General features: G+C 38.8%; 1 protein-coding gene across 1 annotated transcript in view; it reads left to right on the plus strand.

The window, feature by feature from the left end:
* Nucleotides 1-16,529, plus strand: part of LOC105499091 (nuclear pore associated protein 1) — a 564,120-nt gene that overhangs the window by 286,483 nt on the left and 261,108 nt on the right. Inside the window, exons 42-43 of the mRNA XM_071099379.1 lie at nt 137-203; nt 2,174-2,245. The gene's annotated coding sequence lies outside the window, so the exon portion shown is untranslated. The remainder of the gene's footprint in view (nt 1-136; nt 204-2,173; nt 2,246-16,529) is intronic.

A 16,529-nucleotide genomic window follows, 5' to 3' on the forward strand; every position in this document is an offset into this window, starting at 1 on the left:
TCCACATTCTTGCTATTGTGAATAGTGCTGCAATGAACCTATGCTTGCATGTGTCTTCTTCACAGGACACTTTTTATTTCTTTGGGTATATGCTCAGTAATGGGATTGCTGGGTTAAATGATATTTCTGTTTTTAGGTCTTCTTGTAGTCTCCACACTGCCTTCCACAATGGTTGAACTAATTTAGACGTCCACTGACGGCGTGTAAGTAATTCCTTTGTTCCACAACCCTGCCAGTATCTATTTCTTGACTATTTAATAATAGCCATTCTGACTGGTGTTAGATGGTATCACATTGTGATTTTTAATTGCATTTCTTTCAGGATCGGTGAGGTTGAGCTTTTCTTCATATGATTGTTAGCCACATATATATCTTCTGTTGAAAGTGTCTGTTCATGTCCTTTGCCCTCTTTTTTTATGGAGTTGGTTTTTTTTTCTTGAACATTTGTTTAAGTTCTTTATAGATGCTGCATATTAGACTTTGGTCATATGCATAGGTTGCAAAACTTTTCTCCCATTCTGTAGATAGTTTTCTTTTGCTGTGCAGAAGCCCTTAAGTTTAATAGGTTTCATTTGCCAATTTTTGCTTTTGTTTGCAAATATTTGCTCCCATTCTTTGGGTGTCTTTATTTTTGTTGGTGCAGTGTGAATCACAAAAGTTTCACATTCTGATGAGGTTTAATATGCCTGATTTTTCTTCTTCCCTTTTGCTTTCAGCATCATATCTTAGAAAAGATTGTTTAACCTAAGACCATGAAGATGTATTCCTGTGTTATTTTCTACATTTTGGGCCTGTTTAGCTATTATATATAGATATATGATCCTTTTGAGTCACTTACATTTTCAGTGTGAGGCAGGAGTTCGACTTGCATGGAATATGCACTTGCTTAGAAATATTTTATTAAAAATATTTATCCATATGTAATTTATTTGGTGACATTATAAAATTATTTCTCTACAAATATATGTATTCATTTTTGAGCATTATATTCTATTACATTGATCAACATCTATATTCTTATACCAGTACCATAAATCTTGATTACTATTACTTTGCAGTGAGTTTTGAAGTCAGGAAGTATGTATCTCCCATGCCAACCTTTTTTCTCCTTTCTCAAAATAATTTAGGCTACTCTGGTTCTATTGCATTATATATGAACTTTCGATAAGCTTTGTGAATTTAGAGGAAGGGAGTGTCACCTGGGATTTTGATAGAGGTTGCATTAAATCTATAGATCAATTTGGAGAATATTGCCAGCCTAACAACATTAACCTTTATAAGCAATGAATACTCAAAGATTTTTCCGTTTTTTTTTCAAAATGTTTTCTTTATTTTTTTGTATATATCTTATACTTAATTTGATAAACTTATTTTTGATGTCATCTCAAATGGAACATTCTGAGTTTTTTGTTTTAGATTATTAATTGCTAGCATATAGAAATTCAGAGGATTTTATATCTTCACCTTGTATACTGCAAGTTTGTTGAACTCATTTCTAAATTCTAAACATATTTGATTACAGTCCTTTAGAAGTTTTATACATAAGATCATGTCATATGCCAACAGACAGACTTTAACTTCCTTTCCATCCTGGAAGCCTTATATTTATTTTTCTAGACTAACTGCCATGTCTGTATCATCTAGTACAATGTTGAAAACAAGTGTCAAGAGTGGAAATCCGTGTCTCGTTTCTAATCTTGGAGAAATTAGTGAGTGTTTCAGATAACTTATGATGATATGTTAGAATAGAAAATGAGCATTTTTATCTAGTCGCATTTCCAAACCCAGGTACACCTGCTTTGGGAAGGCACCATCAAGCTCTACGGACTGTCATCCTTTTTCTCCTTCTCTGTTACCCAGTCACCAGTTGGAGTGTCAGCAACCACTTGTTCAGAAAAAGCTGCCTTTCCTTCACATATCCAGAAAGCCCCATGTGCAGACATCACTGAGCAGTGTATATTCTGGTTCCCATTGAAGCATTTTTGGGAGATATGACTCAGATATTAGAAGCCAAGAATTAGAAATTTCAGTGACAGGGAACATAAATCATATTTCTGCATTCAGGATAGTGTTTTCTTGGTACAGGGATTTCTTCTTCAAGTAATCGAAAGACAACTGTACCTTCAAACCTTTCAGAAAGATATGTCCTAATTTAGTTCTTTTCATTCTACAGACTCCATCAGGAATTGTTTGGGACCATGCATTCTGTTGCCCACTGCCAACCCGAAAGCCACCAAGGTAGCAGGTAAGCAGAGTACAACAAACGTTTCTTACAAATGGGTTTAGGCCAGACCCTACTTACAGAGACCTGGATATGAATCTTTTACACAACAGGTTTTTTGCAGTTGGATGCTAGTGAGTGGAGAAAGCAGATGACAAAGTGCTGAGCAGGGAGTTCCCAGACACACTCTAACTGCATGGAAGATGTGATTTCCCACAATACCTTAAACCAACAGTTCCTTAGAGGCTGGCCTGGACATCACAATTCTAAAAGAGATGCCATTTAAAAGAAACCAAATTCTAGACCAGATCTTGGGACAAATACCCAACACTTGGACTCCACACTCTAACCTGATTAGAAGTTGGAGTTCAGTGGAAGAATGTCTTGGATATTTGAGAACATGACTTTATATGTATTTAATTTAGCCTTGCTGGAATTTAAAACTGTAGGGGAAAATTCAGTCAACCTCCTAAATTCTGTGAGTTTTTGTTTTTGTATGTGGGTTTCTGCATACACCTAAAGAAACTCCCATCATTTAGGAGGTTGACTGAATTTTGGGTATACAGAAATTCATACTTTATGTGTTTCTTCTTCTGTCAGTGTATTCCTGAGGGAACACCAAACCCAGTCCCCAAATCCAAGTACTCAAATTAGGGCTGACCAGAGTAGAAAGGGGACGGATTAAAACATTTTATAAAGACCATTATGCATCTACGTCTGCAGTGACTATTATAAAGTGATTTCTGTGATCTCCAGCCATATGGTTAAAACGGCAAATGGGAATGAAGAAAAAAGAGTTACATAAATATTATAGCTGAAAAAATGGAGTTTATAATGAAGCTTACAAGGATCATTGGTCATATTCCTAAGACTGCAGTGGAAAGTTTCATGATACAGCTTTTTCTAGGTCTTTAGAAAGCTATTACTCCAGTGAATTTTTCAAGTAACTCTTTATAATTATTATCTTCTTCCTCAGTGGATTTCTTAAACCATAGTTCATAAAACTACATTTCCATGCATAACATAAGAATTCTAGTGTTCCACTAGTAACTCTAATGTGTCTAATAGCTACGTAGAATGTAAATGCACTTGGTAAACTTATAATATTTATGCATATTCCTTCAGTAACAGAGAAGAATACAGTTGATGAGCCACCATAATCTAACACTGAGAAATTGGCAGTCACAGAGGACAGTGTATTCCACTCATCGTAGAGGGCACATTTTCACGTTTATGAAACACAGATGCACCTTAAATTTGACAGTGTTAAAACACTATTGAGGAGAAGGCAACCATAATGTTATTGTCCTCATTTACATATACATGAGCTTGGTCTATGAATCTTCCATTGATATTTTCATTTCATATAATTAACATCATAGCTTGCATAGGAGGTTTCAGAAGGTTGGAAAGATAAGCTCACAGGAGCAACATAGGAATCTCACAAGAAATGCAGCATCACCAAGCTTCAGATTAGCACAGCTGATAATAATATGGGGAAAATTATGGGCAAGATGAATTGAAGAGTGATTCAGGAGCGTTACATCTGAATGAGAAAATTTAGGAAAACCTTTGTCAATGTGTTTTTCTTGTATGTTCCATCCCATGTAATCATAGGAATGACACAAGACAAATATCCACATGTATGCACATTGAAAATAGTTTTTCCAGTAATTATAATGTATTTATATTATTACTATATGATTTATTTATAAGTGATAAAAGTATTAGTTTCTTCATTTGTTAGTGGTTTTGTTCTTCCATTCTGGTGTATAGAGTAATGACATGTTACAATTGACACAAAAGATGTATCTCACAATTTATTAGAAAATAAATTTTTAGGGGTTAATGTAGGCTTGATAATATACTGCATGCTTTGTATGTTATCATTTGCTACAGTGCACACTGACATCTCAAGAAGTAAGCACGATTTTCACTCCTGTGCTCCATTTTGGAGTGTGAGCTGACTTTCTGCGGGAAAGGTATAAAGGACCCTTGAGTTTGATACTGTCTGCCCCAGAGTCTTTGCTCACTTCGACTGTGTAGAATGTGTCTTGTCTGACATGCTAAATAATTTTCAGGTCTAGTTAGACAGCTCACTCTACCCTGTGTCATGAAGATATTTTCCTAAATTGTGTTCTAAATACTCTATTATTTTTATATTCAAGCCTCTGAACCAACTTGAATTGATTTTGTGTGTATGTGAGGTCAAAGGTCAGATCTTGGTTGTTCCCTGTGGATATTCAATTTCCTGGAACATTTTATTAAAAACTGATCTCTTCCCCATGCATCAATGTATAAATTAATTTTTATATATCTATATGTCTGCTTTCTAGCTCTGTTTTTATTTTTTAAGTTACTGGTTGTTTCTTCTATCTTTGTGCAAATTTCACAGTCTTATTATTATCATTATTATTATCTTTTTTTTTTCATACAGAGTCTCACTCTGTCTCCAGAGTCTCCAGCCCAGGCTGGAGTGCTATGACGCAATCATGGCTCACTGCAACTTCCGCCTCCTGGGTTCAAGCGATTCTTGTGCCTCAGCCTCCCGAGTGACTGGGATTATAGGTGTGTGGCACCACACCTGGCTAATTCTTTTGTATTTTTAGTAGAGATGGAGTTTCACCATATTGGCTAGGCTGGTCTCGAACACCTGACCTCAGGTGATCTGCCCACCTTGGCCTCCCAAAGTGCTGTGATTAGAAGTGTGAGTCACCACATCCAACTTAACACTGTCTAATATTAAGAGAGTCTATTTAGCACAATACTTTTCTCTCCAGAGATTGTTTTGTATTTTTTCCTTTTTAAGAGAGAGAGAGTATTTTGTCCTGTTGTCCAGCTAGGGTACAGTGGCTTAATTGTAGAGCAGATTCTGTGTTTGAACTACTGGGATCAAATGATCCTCCCCTCTCAGCCTCCTGAATAGCTAGGACTACAGGCACAAGCCACCATGCCTGGTTAATTAGGTTTTTTTTTTTTTTTTTTTCTTAAGAGACCAGGTCTTCCTATGTTTCCCATGCTAGTGTAGAACTCTTAGCCACAAGCAATCCTCCCTGCTTTGTCTCCCAGGGTGCTAAGATTGCAGGTGTAAGCCACTGTGCCTTGCCCAGAGCCACCTCTTTTAACCTCGGAGCTTCTCCATAATGAAGTAGAAAATGTAACAACCTGCATGCCTTGCACCTACACCAGTACTTTCAGCTGTACCTTCAATAAAGCTGTAGGTTTAGAACTTTAAAAAAAAAAGTTAATGTTTTTTTGAGACAGGATCTCGCTCTTACACCTGGGCTGGAGTGCAGTGGCAAGATCTTGGCTCACTGGAGCCTCGAGTTCGGGGCTCAAGCAGTCCTCCCACCTCACTTTCCCAAGTAGCTAGGACCACAGGTGCACAACTCTTCCCAGGTAGTTTTTTTTTTTAATTTTTTGTAGAGATGGGGTTTCATCTTGTTGCCCACGCTGATCTCGAGCTCCCGAGTTCAAGCAATCCGTCCACCTTAGCCTCCCGAAGTGCTGGGATTACAAGCATGAGCCACCGCACCTGGCTGGTTTAGAACTTAAATTGTTGCTATAAACTCTTGAATCCCTTATATCCTTGTGAATCTTAGACAATCCCCCAACACCACTCCCCACTTTATGTATAAATACTTTCAACAACAGCCAGTAGCGTTAAAAACCTTGAGATGCAGCCATAGTAACCTCCTGCACTGGTGTAGACGACTCTGTGACAGGTTCCTTCTCCTCCAGACCATGCCCACCAAAGTCAGAGCCACATGGGAGCCTCTGAGCTCAGAGCCACTGTATGGGGTCTCCATGTGCAAGGGCAGCAGCTGCCTGCCCTTTCTGTTGGTGAGGTGAGGAATTCAGTTTTGAATAAGGCTGAGTTTGTTCAATACTGATTTTGCAGGCTGACCAATGACACCTTAAGACTCTATTTCTTGCATTGTAATATTTATCCTGATTTTGATATGATGTGTTATGTAAATGTGTTTAACACTTGAGTATATTTTTTTTCTTTTTTTACTCATAAGCATCATCTAAAACCAAATTTTACTTTTTGTGTTGCATATTTAAGGTGTTTATTCCTCTATTTTAAAAATGGATTCACAATTATTTTTCAATGAACACTTTTAATTATTTTAATCTTTTCTCACATTTCTCTTTCCTAAATTTAATGTGAATATCACTTTTATTAGAAAAGACTGATGTTACACGTTCTCTGTTTTTTGTTTTTCTGCGAATCTTCTCTGAAATATCTCTGGTTGAAAAGGAGGAGGACAGAAACTGTTCTGGAAGCCACAAGGCAAAATTGACTCAGATTCTCATGCTTAAAAAGATGTGTGAAACTTTCCATTATATGGCTCAGTTTCTGTACATGTGAAAGGATAACAAGGTATTGATTTGTGTAGCAGTACAGTAACACTTCACGTCTGAATACAAGGAGCAACCACTTCTTAATTGTGCAGGTGTGAACTTCATGATGTTGCCTTACTTTCTCCTTACACAAAAATTTAGACAATGGCTGGAGTCCATAATTCCTTCCATCTCACTTCCATAAATGTGTACATGACATGTCTTTGTACAGATCACCTATTCTGTTAGATATTATTTTCTTATTTTTGATGAGTGATTATTAAATTTGGTTTTAGTTCTCAGAGATAGAAAAAATACCACTTAGAAAATGTGTACATTGAGTGCTGTAATCAGAAAATATCTTTGTGCCATTGGCTTGTAATAAGGGAATTTCAATTTTTTATTTATTGTCATTTTCATCTACCTTAATATTCTCAAAAGGCTTTCATGCTTGTGCTCTTTATAGATTTTAATTTTTGTTGTCTTAGTCAAAAAACATGCGAGGGTTGGGAACACTTGCTCAAGATATGTGACATGAGCAGTCAACAGAGCAAAAACCCTGATATTGTATGGGAATATGTAATAATAGATGGGCATTTGCTCTGCTAGGTGTGGCAGCAGTCACGGTCTGTGAGCTTCAGTGCTGTAAGCAGAATTGACAGAACCTGCTTTAAGGAAAAATGGGCCCCTCATCTGTTGAATTCAGCCTGGCAGCATTTTGTTACCAAACCCGGTAGGTTTGGCCATGGCCACTTGCAAAATCAAATCACAGAGGGGTAGTAAAAAGGAAGTCACTGGCCAGGCGCGGTGGCTCACATCTGTACTCCCAGCACTTTGGGAGGCCGAGGCGGGATGATCACCTGAGGTCAGGAGTTGAAGACCAGCCTGGCCAACATGGCGAAACCCCGTCTCTGCTAAAAATACAAAAATTAGCCGGGCACAGTGGCGCGTGCCTGTAAATCCAGCTACTGGGGGACATAGCGAGAGTCCATTTCCAAAAAAAAGAAGAAAGTCACTTTATTCCAGAGCTTAGCAATGTGTGTGGAAAGGCTGGATTCATATCTATAGGAATCACTTAAGTTTTCTGGGCAGAAATCAGGGTTTTAAGAAGAAATATTGGCAAGCAGGGTATGCAGAAGGGGTGTGTAGGTGCAGGATCTACATGTCTTGCTGGATGATTTATCTTCAGTCATGGGTCATTCATTAGTCTGCCCAGCATCACTGGGGACAGAGTCAGGTTGTGGATTAACTGATGTCTTGAGACAATCTCTCTGTGGAGGAGAATCCTGGTGGATGCTTATTTTGGTTCAAGATTTGGTAGTTTCTAAGAAAACATATACTTAGGTAAGCTGACAGTGCTTTCTGGTTTTTTGGCTGGTGGAAAGGAAGGAGGGAAAAGTTTGAATTTGCATTTATTTATTTATTTTTTTGAGATGGAGTCTCGCTCTGTTGCCCAGGCTGGAGTGCAGTGGCCGGATCTCAGCTCACTGCAAGCTTTGCCTCCCGGGTTTACGCCATTCTCCTGCCTCAGCCTCCCGAGTAGCTGGGACTACAGGCGGCCGCCACCTCACCCAGCTAGTTTTTTGTGTTTTTTTAGTAGAGACAGGGTTTCATTATGTTCACCAGGGTGATCCTGATCTCCTGACCTCGTGATCCGCCAGTCTCGGCCTCCCAAAGTGCTGGGATTACAGGCTTGAGCCACCGAGCCCGGCCTTGAATTTGCATTTCTAAGGAGCTAAGTAAGACATGAACACACAGGAGAAAGAGAAAAAGTAAATATTTTTTAAGGAAAATGAAGTACTTGGTTACAGCACCCACTGTAATATTCCACTTTATTTGTATGGGATTGGAGCATCATATTCGTTTGGTCTGCTTCCTACTGAAAGGGGGCATAGATATAGAGCATTAGAATGGAATCTGTTTACTTGGAGTTGGAAATATTCTTGAGTTTCCAGCAGGAACTTACTGTGCATGTATGGTGTGAGGATCCAAGAATTTCTGAGAATGATTTCCTGCCTCTCCATGTAGAGTGTACAACAGCAATAAAGCTCATAGCAGCTGAAGAGGGCATTTAACAGTATTAATTATATATATAATAGTATTGTTTGCACCAGGAAGCCGACTAAATCATGATGTCATAGAATCCTGAGAGAGGGCATCTATAGCAGAAATATGGGTATCTACATGCATAGCTTGGGTTATATTGTAAGAATGATCTGGGGTGTGTGTGTGTGTGTGTGTGTGTGTGTGTAAAATGGTCAACCTTAATGAATGTTAAGTGCCACCCCAGGCTGCAGTGAAGATATCTAAAGCCATATGATTTAAAGACATCATGAGATTAGGCATAGCATTAGTTTGCTTGTGCATGTCTTTTAGGGCTGAGGATATGTTTCTGGAGTTATCCAGGAAGTACACACAGCATTTAGTCTTAATTACAGTGCAAAACCCCAAGTGTCAGTTGTACCCAGAGCTGCTGTGGAGATATGAGGACAAGTTGGTTAACTATATATGTTTAACAGGCTACAGGAGGAGTTGTAAATATTCATGAAGGTGGTCCTGACCCATGTGTATTAACAAATATCCATGGAACATATGACTCATTTATTTTGGGGCAGAGACTTAACTTTTAAATGTATTATCATTATGCCCTATATTTCAAAAGTTCTTTTGAGGACAAAGGTATGCAAGTGTGCATTTACTGTAAACGGGCCAAAACTGGTTTATGGTCAGTGATCTTTTATCAGGAGAAAGTTACTGAAATTGGTCTCTTGTCTACTTCAAGCTGTAGAACAGTGGCTAGGGGTCAGTCAGTCAGCTTATCTTGAGGCTAGTGCTTGTTTTGCTGCTAGAGAACCATAGAAACCTTGTGGCAGTTGTAAGCATTGTCTGCTTTTTTAAAAGTGTAGGAATGTGCGACTTAACTCCTGCCTGGCATGTTCCTAAATCCTGTTCATAATTTGGAATTTTATTGTTATAAACAGTCTGTTTTACAATTTTTATTGTAACATTAATGCTGATCAGTTATGCCTAAATTCCCATAATGGGAGGAAGATACAGTGAAGCATGTTCAACACCCCTCTTGTTGTCGTGGCCTGAATTAGTTTTTCAGATTGCTGTGGCTAATATGGGGGTAGGGAGTGTCCTTTAAGTTGGCGGGGGCTTAGGATTTCATTTTATAGTTTATATTCCTCTTTTTTGCCAAGGTATGCCAGAGGCAGTATCAGTAGCCACGCTGTTATTTTTTCTTATGTCAATGCCCCAGTGGCATGCCACCTGACCTGGGTCCATCATGTTCCTTGCTGCCCCCACTATGGTGGGACTGAGAATCAAAAGTCTTATATCCAATTAGATGTTGTAGGCCAGACTGGAATGAAGGTGGGCAGGCAGTCATTAATCCTTAAAACCCCTTTTAAGCAATGTAAGAGCCAACAACTAAAAGTGAAAAGGTATATAACTGAATTGTCTATGAATTGTATGCATTGAACTATTGTAATCTTGGCTTATAGGAATGATCTCACTAGCTATACAAAACATAAGTATTTTATTTAGCTGTTTAGGCATTCGTGTGCCCATCCTTGATTTGGGGGGTCTGAATTAATTTTATCTCACAAGAACTGGCCCTTACAGTCTCACGCATTCATATCTTCCATGATAGTCCCTGGGTCTGGAGGTATTGAACAATTTTAAGTTCTGGATATATTAACAAAACAAAATATTCACCATTAGCCACATTTTAAGCAAAAATGCCATAAGCACTGTCTTCTTCTAAGAGTGCCAGGACCGAGACGGACGGATCCCGAGGTCAGGAGATCAAGACCATCCTGGCCAACATGATGAAACCCCGTCTCTACTAAAATACAAAAAATTAGCTGGGCATGGTGGTGCGTGCCTCTAGTCTCAGCTACTCGGGAGGCAGAGGCAGAGGCAGAGGAATTGCTTGAGCAGGAGGCAGAGATTGCAGTGGGCTGAGATTGTGCCCCTGTACTCCAGCCTGGACAACAGAGCAAGACTGTGTCTCAAAAAAAAAAAAAAAAAAAAGAGTGATAGGAAAGGAAGCCTATAGGTAACTAAACATTTAAATTATTTGTTATTAAGGCACAAAATAAATTAAATGATATTTCATATATTTCTGTTTCAGATAGAAGCAAACTTATTGAATAAAGTATAATACAGGCCTGTCCCTGTGTTGCATGAAAGCAGTGTACTTTGATTATTGCCTTCGCTTGAGTCTAAAGATGAGGCTTTGGTTAACTTGAGTTTGATGTTAGATGCTGGCAGGAGTCTGTCTTCGTTAGAGGAGCTACATGTATCCAGGAGTCAATTCTTTGTACCCTAACACCACAAAGATTAGTTAATAGCACCTGATAAGAACTTTTTCAGTGTGTTGGAGGTGGTGATACACTTCACAGTGATTAATTTTTTTTAGCTTTGATAAGCCCCAGCAATAAGTCAGAGACTTAATTTAGAATTCAGTTTTGGAGATGTCTGTCAAAGGTGTTAGAAAGCTTAATTATTTGATCAAAAGCAAACTACAGGTGCTTGTAAAACAATAGTTATTCATTTAACCAAAGTGATCATTGAAAGACTTTAAAGGCAATACAGAAAGTTACACATGTGTAAAAACCGTACTCCTTTCAAATTTCATAGGTTTTTAAAAACCAATTAAGCACTTTATAAAGGCATCGTAGGAACTATCTTGATAAAATGTAAAATCTTGTTTCTTAAGGCAGTTACCAAAAAGTCAAAGGAAAACCCTTTTTAGTGCGACTGCCTCTCCTTAGGGGATAGCCTGGTTAGATAATCTGGAAGTACAACTTATAATAAAAAGTGCTTGAGTTTAATCAAACATGGGAAGAGTGTGTACAAGGTTATGAGTAGAACTGGGGAACAGATGACTCTTAGTAGCTGCATGGTAACTTTCCTGATTACAGTGAAAATTTAGACACACCAAAAAAAAGAAAAACAACCCAAGAATATAGAATCAAGTTATCCTGGAGGAAAACACTGCTTTTATAGACCTCTAAGATAAAATATTTCAGCATCAGGCCACAACATTCAGAACTAAGAAAAGTTACAGGAACTGACAGGAAGCTGAAGGATAGAGTTATCCCAGGCCACGTCAAAGGGAGAAAAAGCTGATAGCAGCAAGACAACAATTGAACATTTGAGATATGAATCTCACAAGTTTTCAAAAGAAATCAATTATGGAATAGAAAATCAAAATTTCTTGTCATTTTATTAAGAGCAAATTGATACCTTAAGAAAATATTGGTTTAATATAGGGGACCATTCTTTAGAAAGACTATTATAAACAATTCCTTTTTAATTATACCTAACTTCATTACATACAAAATTCCTTTTATAAATTCCCCTTCACGAGCCTTATCATGACTTACACAGACCATCTGTCACATGCTTGGACTGTATACTTGTCCTATGGTATCTGTTCCTTTTTAAAATTATTTTTCATTTTCTTTTTCTAGATTAACCTTGTAATAAGATCCTGTTTCTTAAATAACCAGTCATTTTACTTTAGGAGAATAATTTACCATGCAAGATTCTTTCTCATATAAAATTACTCTTTTTTCTTGATAACTTTCCTTACCAAAACTACATGTTCTTGTCTATATCTTTCTTCACATCTCTCTTCACCATTTACTGCTTCCTTTCTAGTTTGTTTCATAAATAACCTTTTCAAACTCGTAATTTGAATCAACTTTTAAAAAACGTTTGAATTAGACAAAATAATTCTTTTTCTCAATAAGGACACCTCCTCTTTGGCACATTTTCTAGAAACCTAGGAAAAAAGAAATCCTGAACTATCAGACATTACTATTGTATAGATGAGAAACATTTCACAATTTCTAGAACAGTTTTCTCTATATAATAACGCTTTCTCAATTGGAATTGACCCAGACATCCAGTAAGCATCCAAAATGATTTTAAGATTTTAAATTATACAAAAATTGCACTTAGAAGCATTGATCTCATTGACGTGTACTCAGTTTTTCCATTTTAACAGTTCACCTAGAGTACTTTTGAAACCTGGGATATTACCCAAAAGTAGTAATTATTTAGTTATGTCCCTATTACCCATTTTTAAAGTCTGTGGACATAAGGTGTTTTACCTAAGTAGGAACCTTAAAGTTCAATATATGCGCATTTTGTTAATAGCATAGAAGATTTAACTGTTTTCATTGAACTAGTAATATTAAATTAGTCTAACTCATCTATAAAATCACACAAACAAAAATTATTCTGTTTTTGGCTGGGTTTATGGCCCTATAGCCTTTATGTCATATCCTGACACCTTAATATATAGACAGAGATAAATACAAAAACATTTGTTCAGTAAACTCAGATAAAAATATGCTGATCATTTTGAAGATATTTCTAATATTATATCACCAATAATCTTAAAACCAGTTTTATTTGTCAAGGATTATTAAATTTATGTCAACTTGAAAAGCTTCCTGACTTATGAGGACTGACTTACTTGTAAGTCAATTTGGTAGCAGGCTAGACATAACACACAAACATATCTACATATGTACATACACACAAACATGTCTACATATGTACATACACACAAACATGTCTACATATGTACATGCACACAAACATGTCTACATATGTACATGCAAACATGTCTACATATCTACATATGCACAAACATCTACATATGTACATACAAACATGTCTACATACATACATACAAACGTCTACATATGTACATACGCAAACATGTCTACATATGTACATACGCAAACATGTCTACATATGTACATACACAAACTTGTCTACATATGTACATACACACAAATATGTTTAAACAGGTATACACACACAAGCAAAGGTCTCATAGCATTTACCTTGGGATTCTAACCATAAGGTAACAGTCCACACTCAGTATTTTATAAAAAAATAGCTGGATACACGTTATTGTCTGACAAAAGTGGAACCTGTTTCCATGGCTAAATTGTGTTTTCTCCAATATATAATCTGTGAAAGCTGTGAACCAAAATTTGAGTAAAGCAATCTTTATGGCAGTTTTGTTTTTAAAAAAGCATCTTTTACCTCTTTTTTTCCTTCAGTTTTAAATAAGTTTCCTTTGTTTACTTTCTAGTTAGTCTGTAAATAATGTGTCTTATCACAGCACCAACAGCTTAGTAACAGCCAATCTGAAGCAGGCAGAAAAGAAAACAAAGGAAGAAAGAGAGGTTTTGATGACTCTGCTTCACTTAATAGCTGCAGTTAACCATTTGAGCTCTCAAGTTTTCTTGCTATAGTTTGCCTCTCTGTATAAAATGTTCACAAAAGTAGGTCTTAATAAGTAGCCAGCTGAAATCCCAAAGCGAATGAGAATATGAAGTTCCTGCCAGGCTTCTGCAAAGGAGCCAGGTTTAAAACCTGCCTGGAAGTTCCTGCCAGGCTTCTGCAAAGGAGCCAGGTTTTAAACCTGGCTCCTTTAAAAGGAGGGAAAGAGAAAAAGATAGAAAAGGAGGTTTGTGAACCTTCTAGCTGCTGCATGGTATAGGGTTGGTACCCCCACCACTCTTGCTGACATCCCATCAGGGAGAGCCCCAGTACCCTGGACATGCACAGTGTGAGACGAATCCCTCCCACCTCTGCAAGTCATGGGCAAAGGAAACTGTTGACAGCTGACAAGAGCTAGGGGTACCTTTGACTGAGATGAGTAAGGCTGTAGGTGGCTTCCAAGATAATCAGGAAGATGAAGTTGAAAGTGAAAAGGATAGGAAGAGACCAGGGCCCACACTCAAAGGTCATACACTCACACTTACAAACAAATGGTGAGCTTCCAAACAAACCCCAGTTAAGGGCTGGGTACAATCCTGAATTTCTTTCCTCTGTTCAAAACAGTTCCACAGGTATCTGAAACCAAGTGGAGCGATGCCCAGGAGTGCCACAAAGCAGTCACCACATGTGCCCATCACAGCTGATGGTGGCAACTAACCCGTGCAGAGTACCGAAATGAGCGAGGCTCTGTCTGCCCTCTCTTGTTAGTCACCCAGTTAATCCTGGCAACAGTCCTGGGTTCTCTGCATTTCCAGAGTGCAGGTCCTCCAGTAACCACTGAAATGCTTTCTCGGGAGTTGTCAACTCCTTACACACATTTCTCCGTACTTGGTGCAGAGCACAGTGACACCAGAGACAGGCTTCCCTGGACCCCCGCCCTGGCAGTGGCCGTGTCACTTCACTCACGCCCAGGAAGAAGGCAGGCTGTGGTCTTCCACTGGGCAGCAACACCGAAAGAATGTCTCACGTGGGTGAACTCTTGGATCACCGTGCCCAGGCTGATGGAGTCTGCAGCAGATGCAATAAGGGCTTGGGCACTGGGAAGTGGAGCTCACCCATCTGCCAAGCCCAAGGGTGGGCACCCCTCCTTCACACCATCCTTGAGGACTTCCTCCTCTCCCCGGCAGAACGCCACTGAGAATGGACCTGATGGTGCCAAGAGGGCGATTTTCCCCCAAGTCCTCTGAAATATGTTGCCACGATTTGTAACAGGAAGCCGAGTGAGGAGCACAAAGTGCTTTCAAAGATCAGGTGATGGGCCACATCCCTAGCGGGCGTGTTGAGCCCCTGAACCAAAGTTTCTGCGACCAGCACCTTTGCCTCTCTGCCCCGGCCTTCTGAGCCTGTGCTCCGGAGACACTTGTGCACCAGGCAGCCAGCCACTCTCTCCTGTACTCCCGCAGCCCCAGCAGAGCTGCCACATGCACCTTCCACTCACCAGGTGGAATCTACCTTTTATCCTGTGCAGCAATCTGCAGAACGCGGCCCTCCACTCCCTCCGTGTGGGGCTGCAAGGGGTCGGGTCCACCACCAACGCTGCCTTTATGGAGAACCCCGCACTTGTCTCGAACCTGAAACCCCTGAATTGCTGGGTCCAGGAAGACTGAAGGTGGCGCCTGATAGAATGACTTCTTTTCATTTGGGCCCGTACCGAGTGGTGGGATTGCTAGATTGAATGGTAGCTCTGCTTGTAAAAGCTCATTGAGAAATCTCCATGCTGTTTACCATACAGGTCGTACGAATTTACATTCCTGCCAAGGGTGTATAAGCATTCCCTTTTCACCTCATCCACACCAATATCAATCATTTATTGACTTTTTCATAATGGTCCTTCTGACTAGGCTAAGGTTGGTATTGCATTATGGTTTTAATTTGCATTCCCTGATGATTAGTGATGTTGAGCATTTTTTTTTTCATATGTTTGCTGGCCGTTTGTATATCTTTTGCCTGTTCATTTCATCCCACCACTTTTTAATGGGATTATTTATTTTTTTCTTGCTGATTTGTGTTTCTTGTAGATTCTGGGTTAGTCCTTTGTTTGGATGGACAGTTTCCAAATATTTTCTCCCATTCTGTAGGTTGTTTCTTTACTCTGTCGATTATTTCTTTTGCTGTGCTTTTCAGTTTAGCTAAGTCCCATTTTTTTGTTTTTGTTTATGTTATAGTTGCTTTCGGGGTCTTATTCTTTGCCTAGGCCAATGTCCAGAAGATTTTTTGCTAGTTTTACTTCTAGAATCTTTATGGTTTCATGTCTCACATTTAAGTCTCTAATGCATCTTGAGTTAATTTTTATATATGGTGACAGATAAGGATCCAATTTCATTCTTCTGCATGTGGCTATCTTATTTTCCTAGCACCTTTTATTGAATGGGATGTTCATTCCTCAGTGTATGTATTTGTCTGCTTTGTTGAAAATCAGTCAACCGTAAGTATTTGCCTTCATTTCTGGGGTCTCTATTCTGTTCCTCTGGTCTGTATGTCTGCATTTATTCCAGTACCATGTTAGTATGCCAGCAGATGTTATAACGGACTGTGTTGGTTGACCTTGGGCCGGAAGGTGGCACTTGCAGGAGAGAGCCAGCTGTCATGGTGCTGGGATTTATGCTTAGCCTTTGTTACCCAGGGGAAGTATTCAGCTGATGGG

The sequence above is a fragment of the Macaca nemestrina genome, chromosome 7, assembly GCF_043159975.1.
Source record: "Macaca nemestrina isolate mMacNem1 chromosome 7, mMacNem.hap1, whole genome shotgun sequence".
In the NCBI taxonomy this organism is placed as follows: Eukaryota; Metazoa; Chordata; class Mammalia; order Primates; family Cercopithecidae; genus Macaca; species Macaca nemestrina.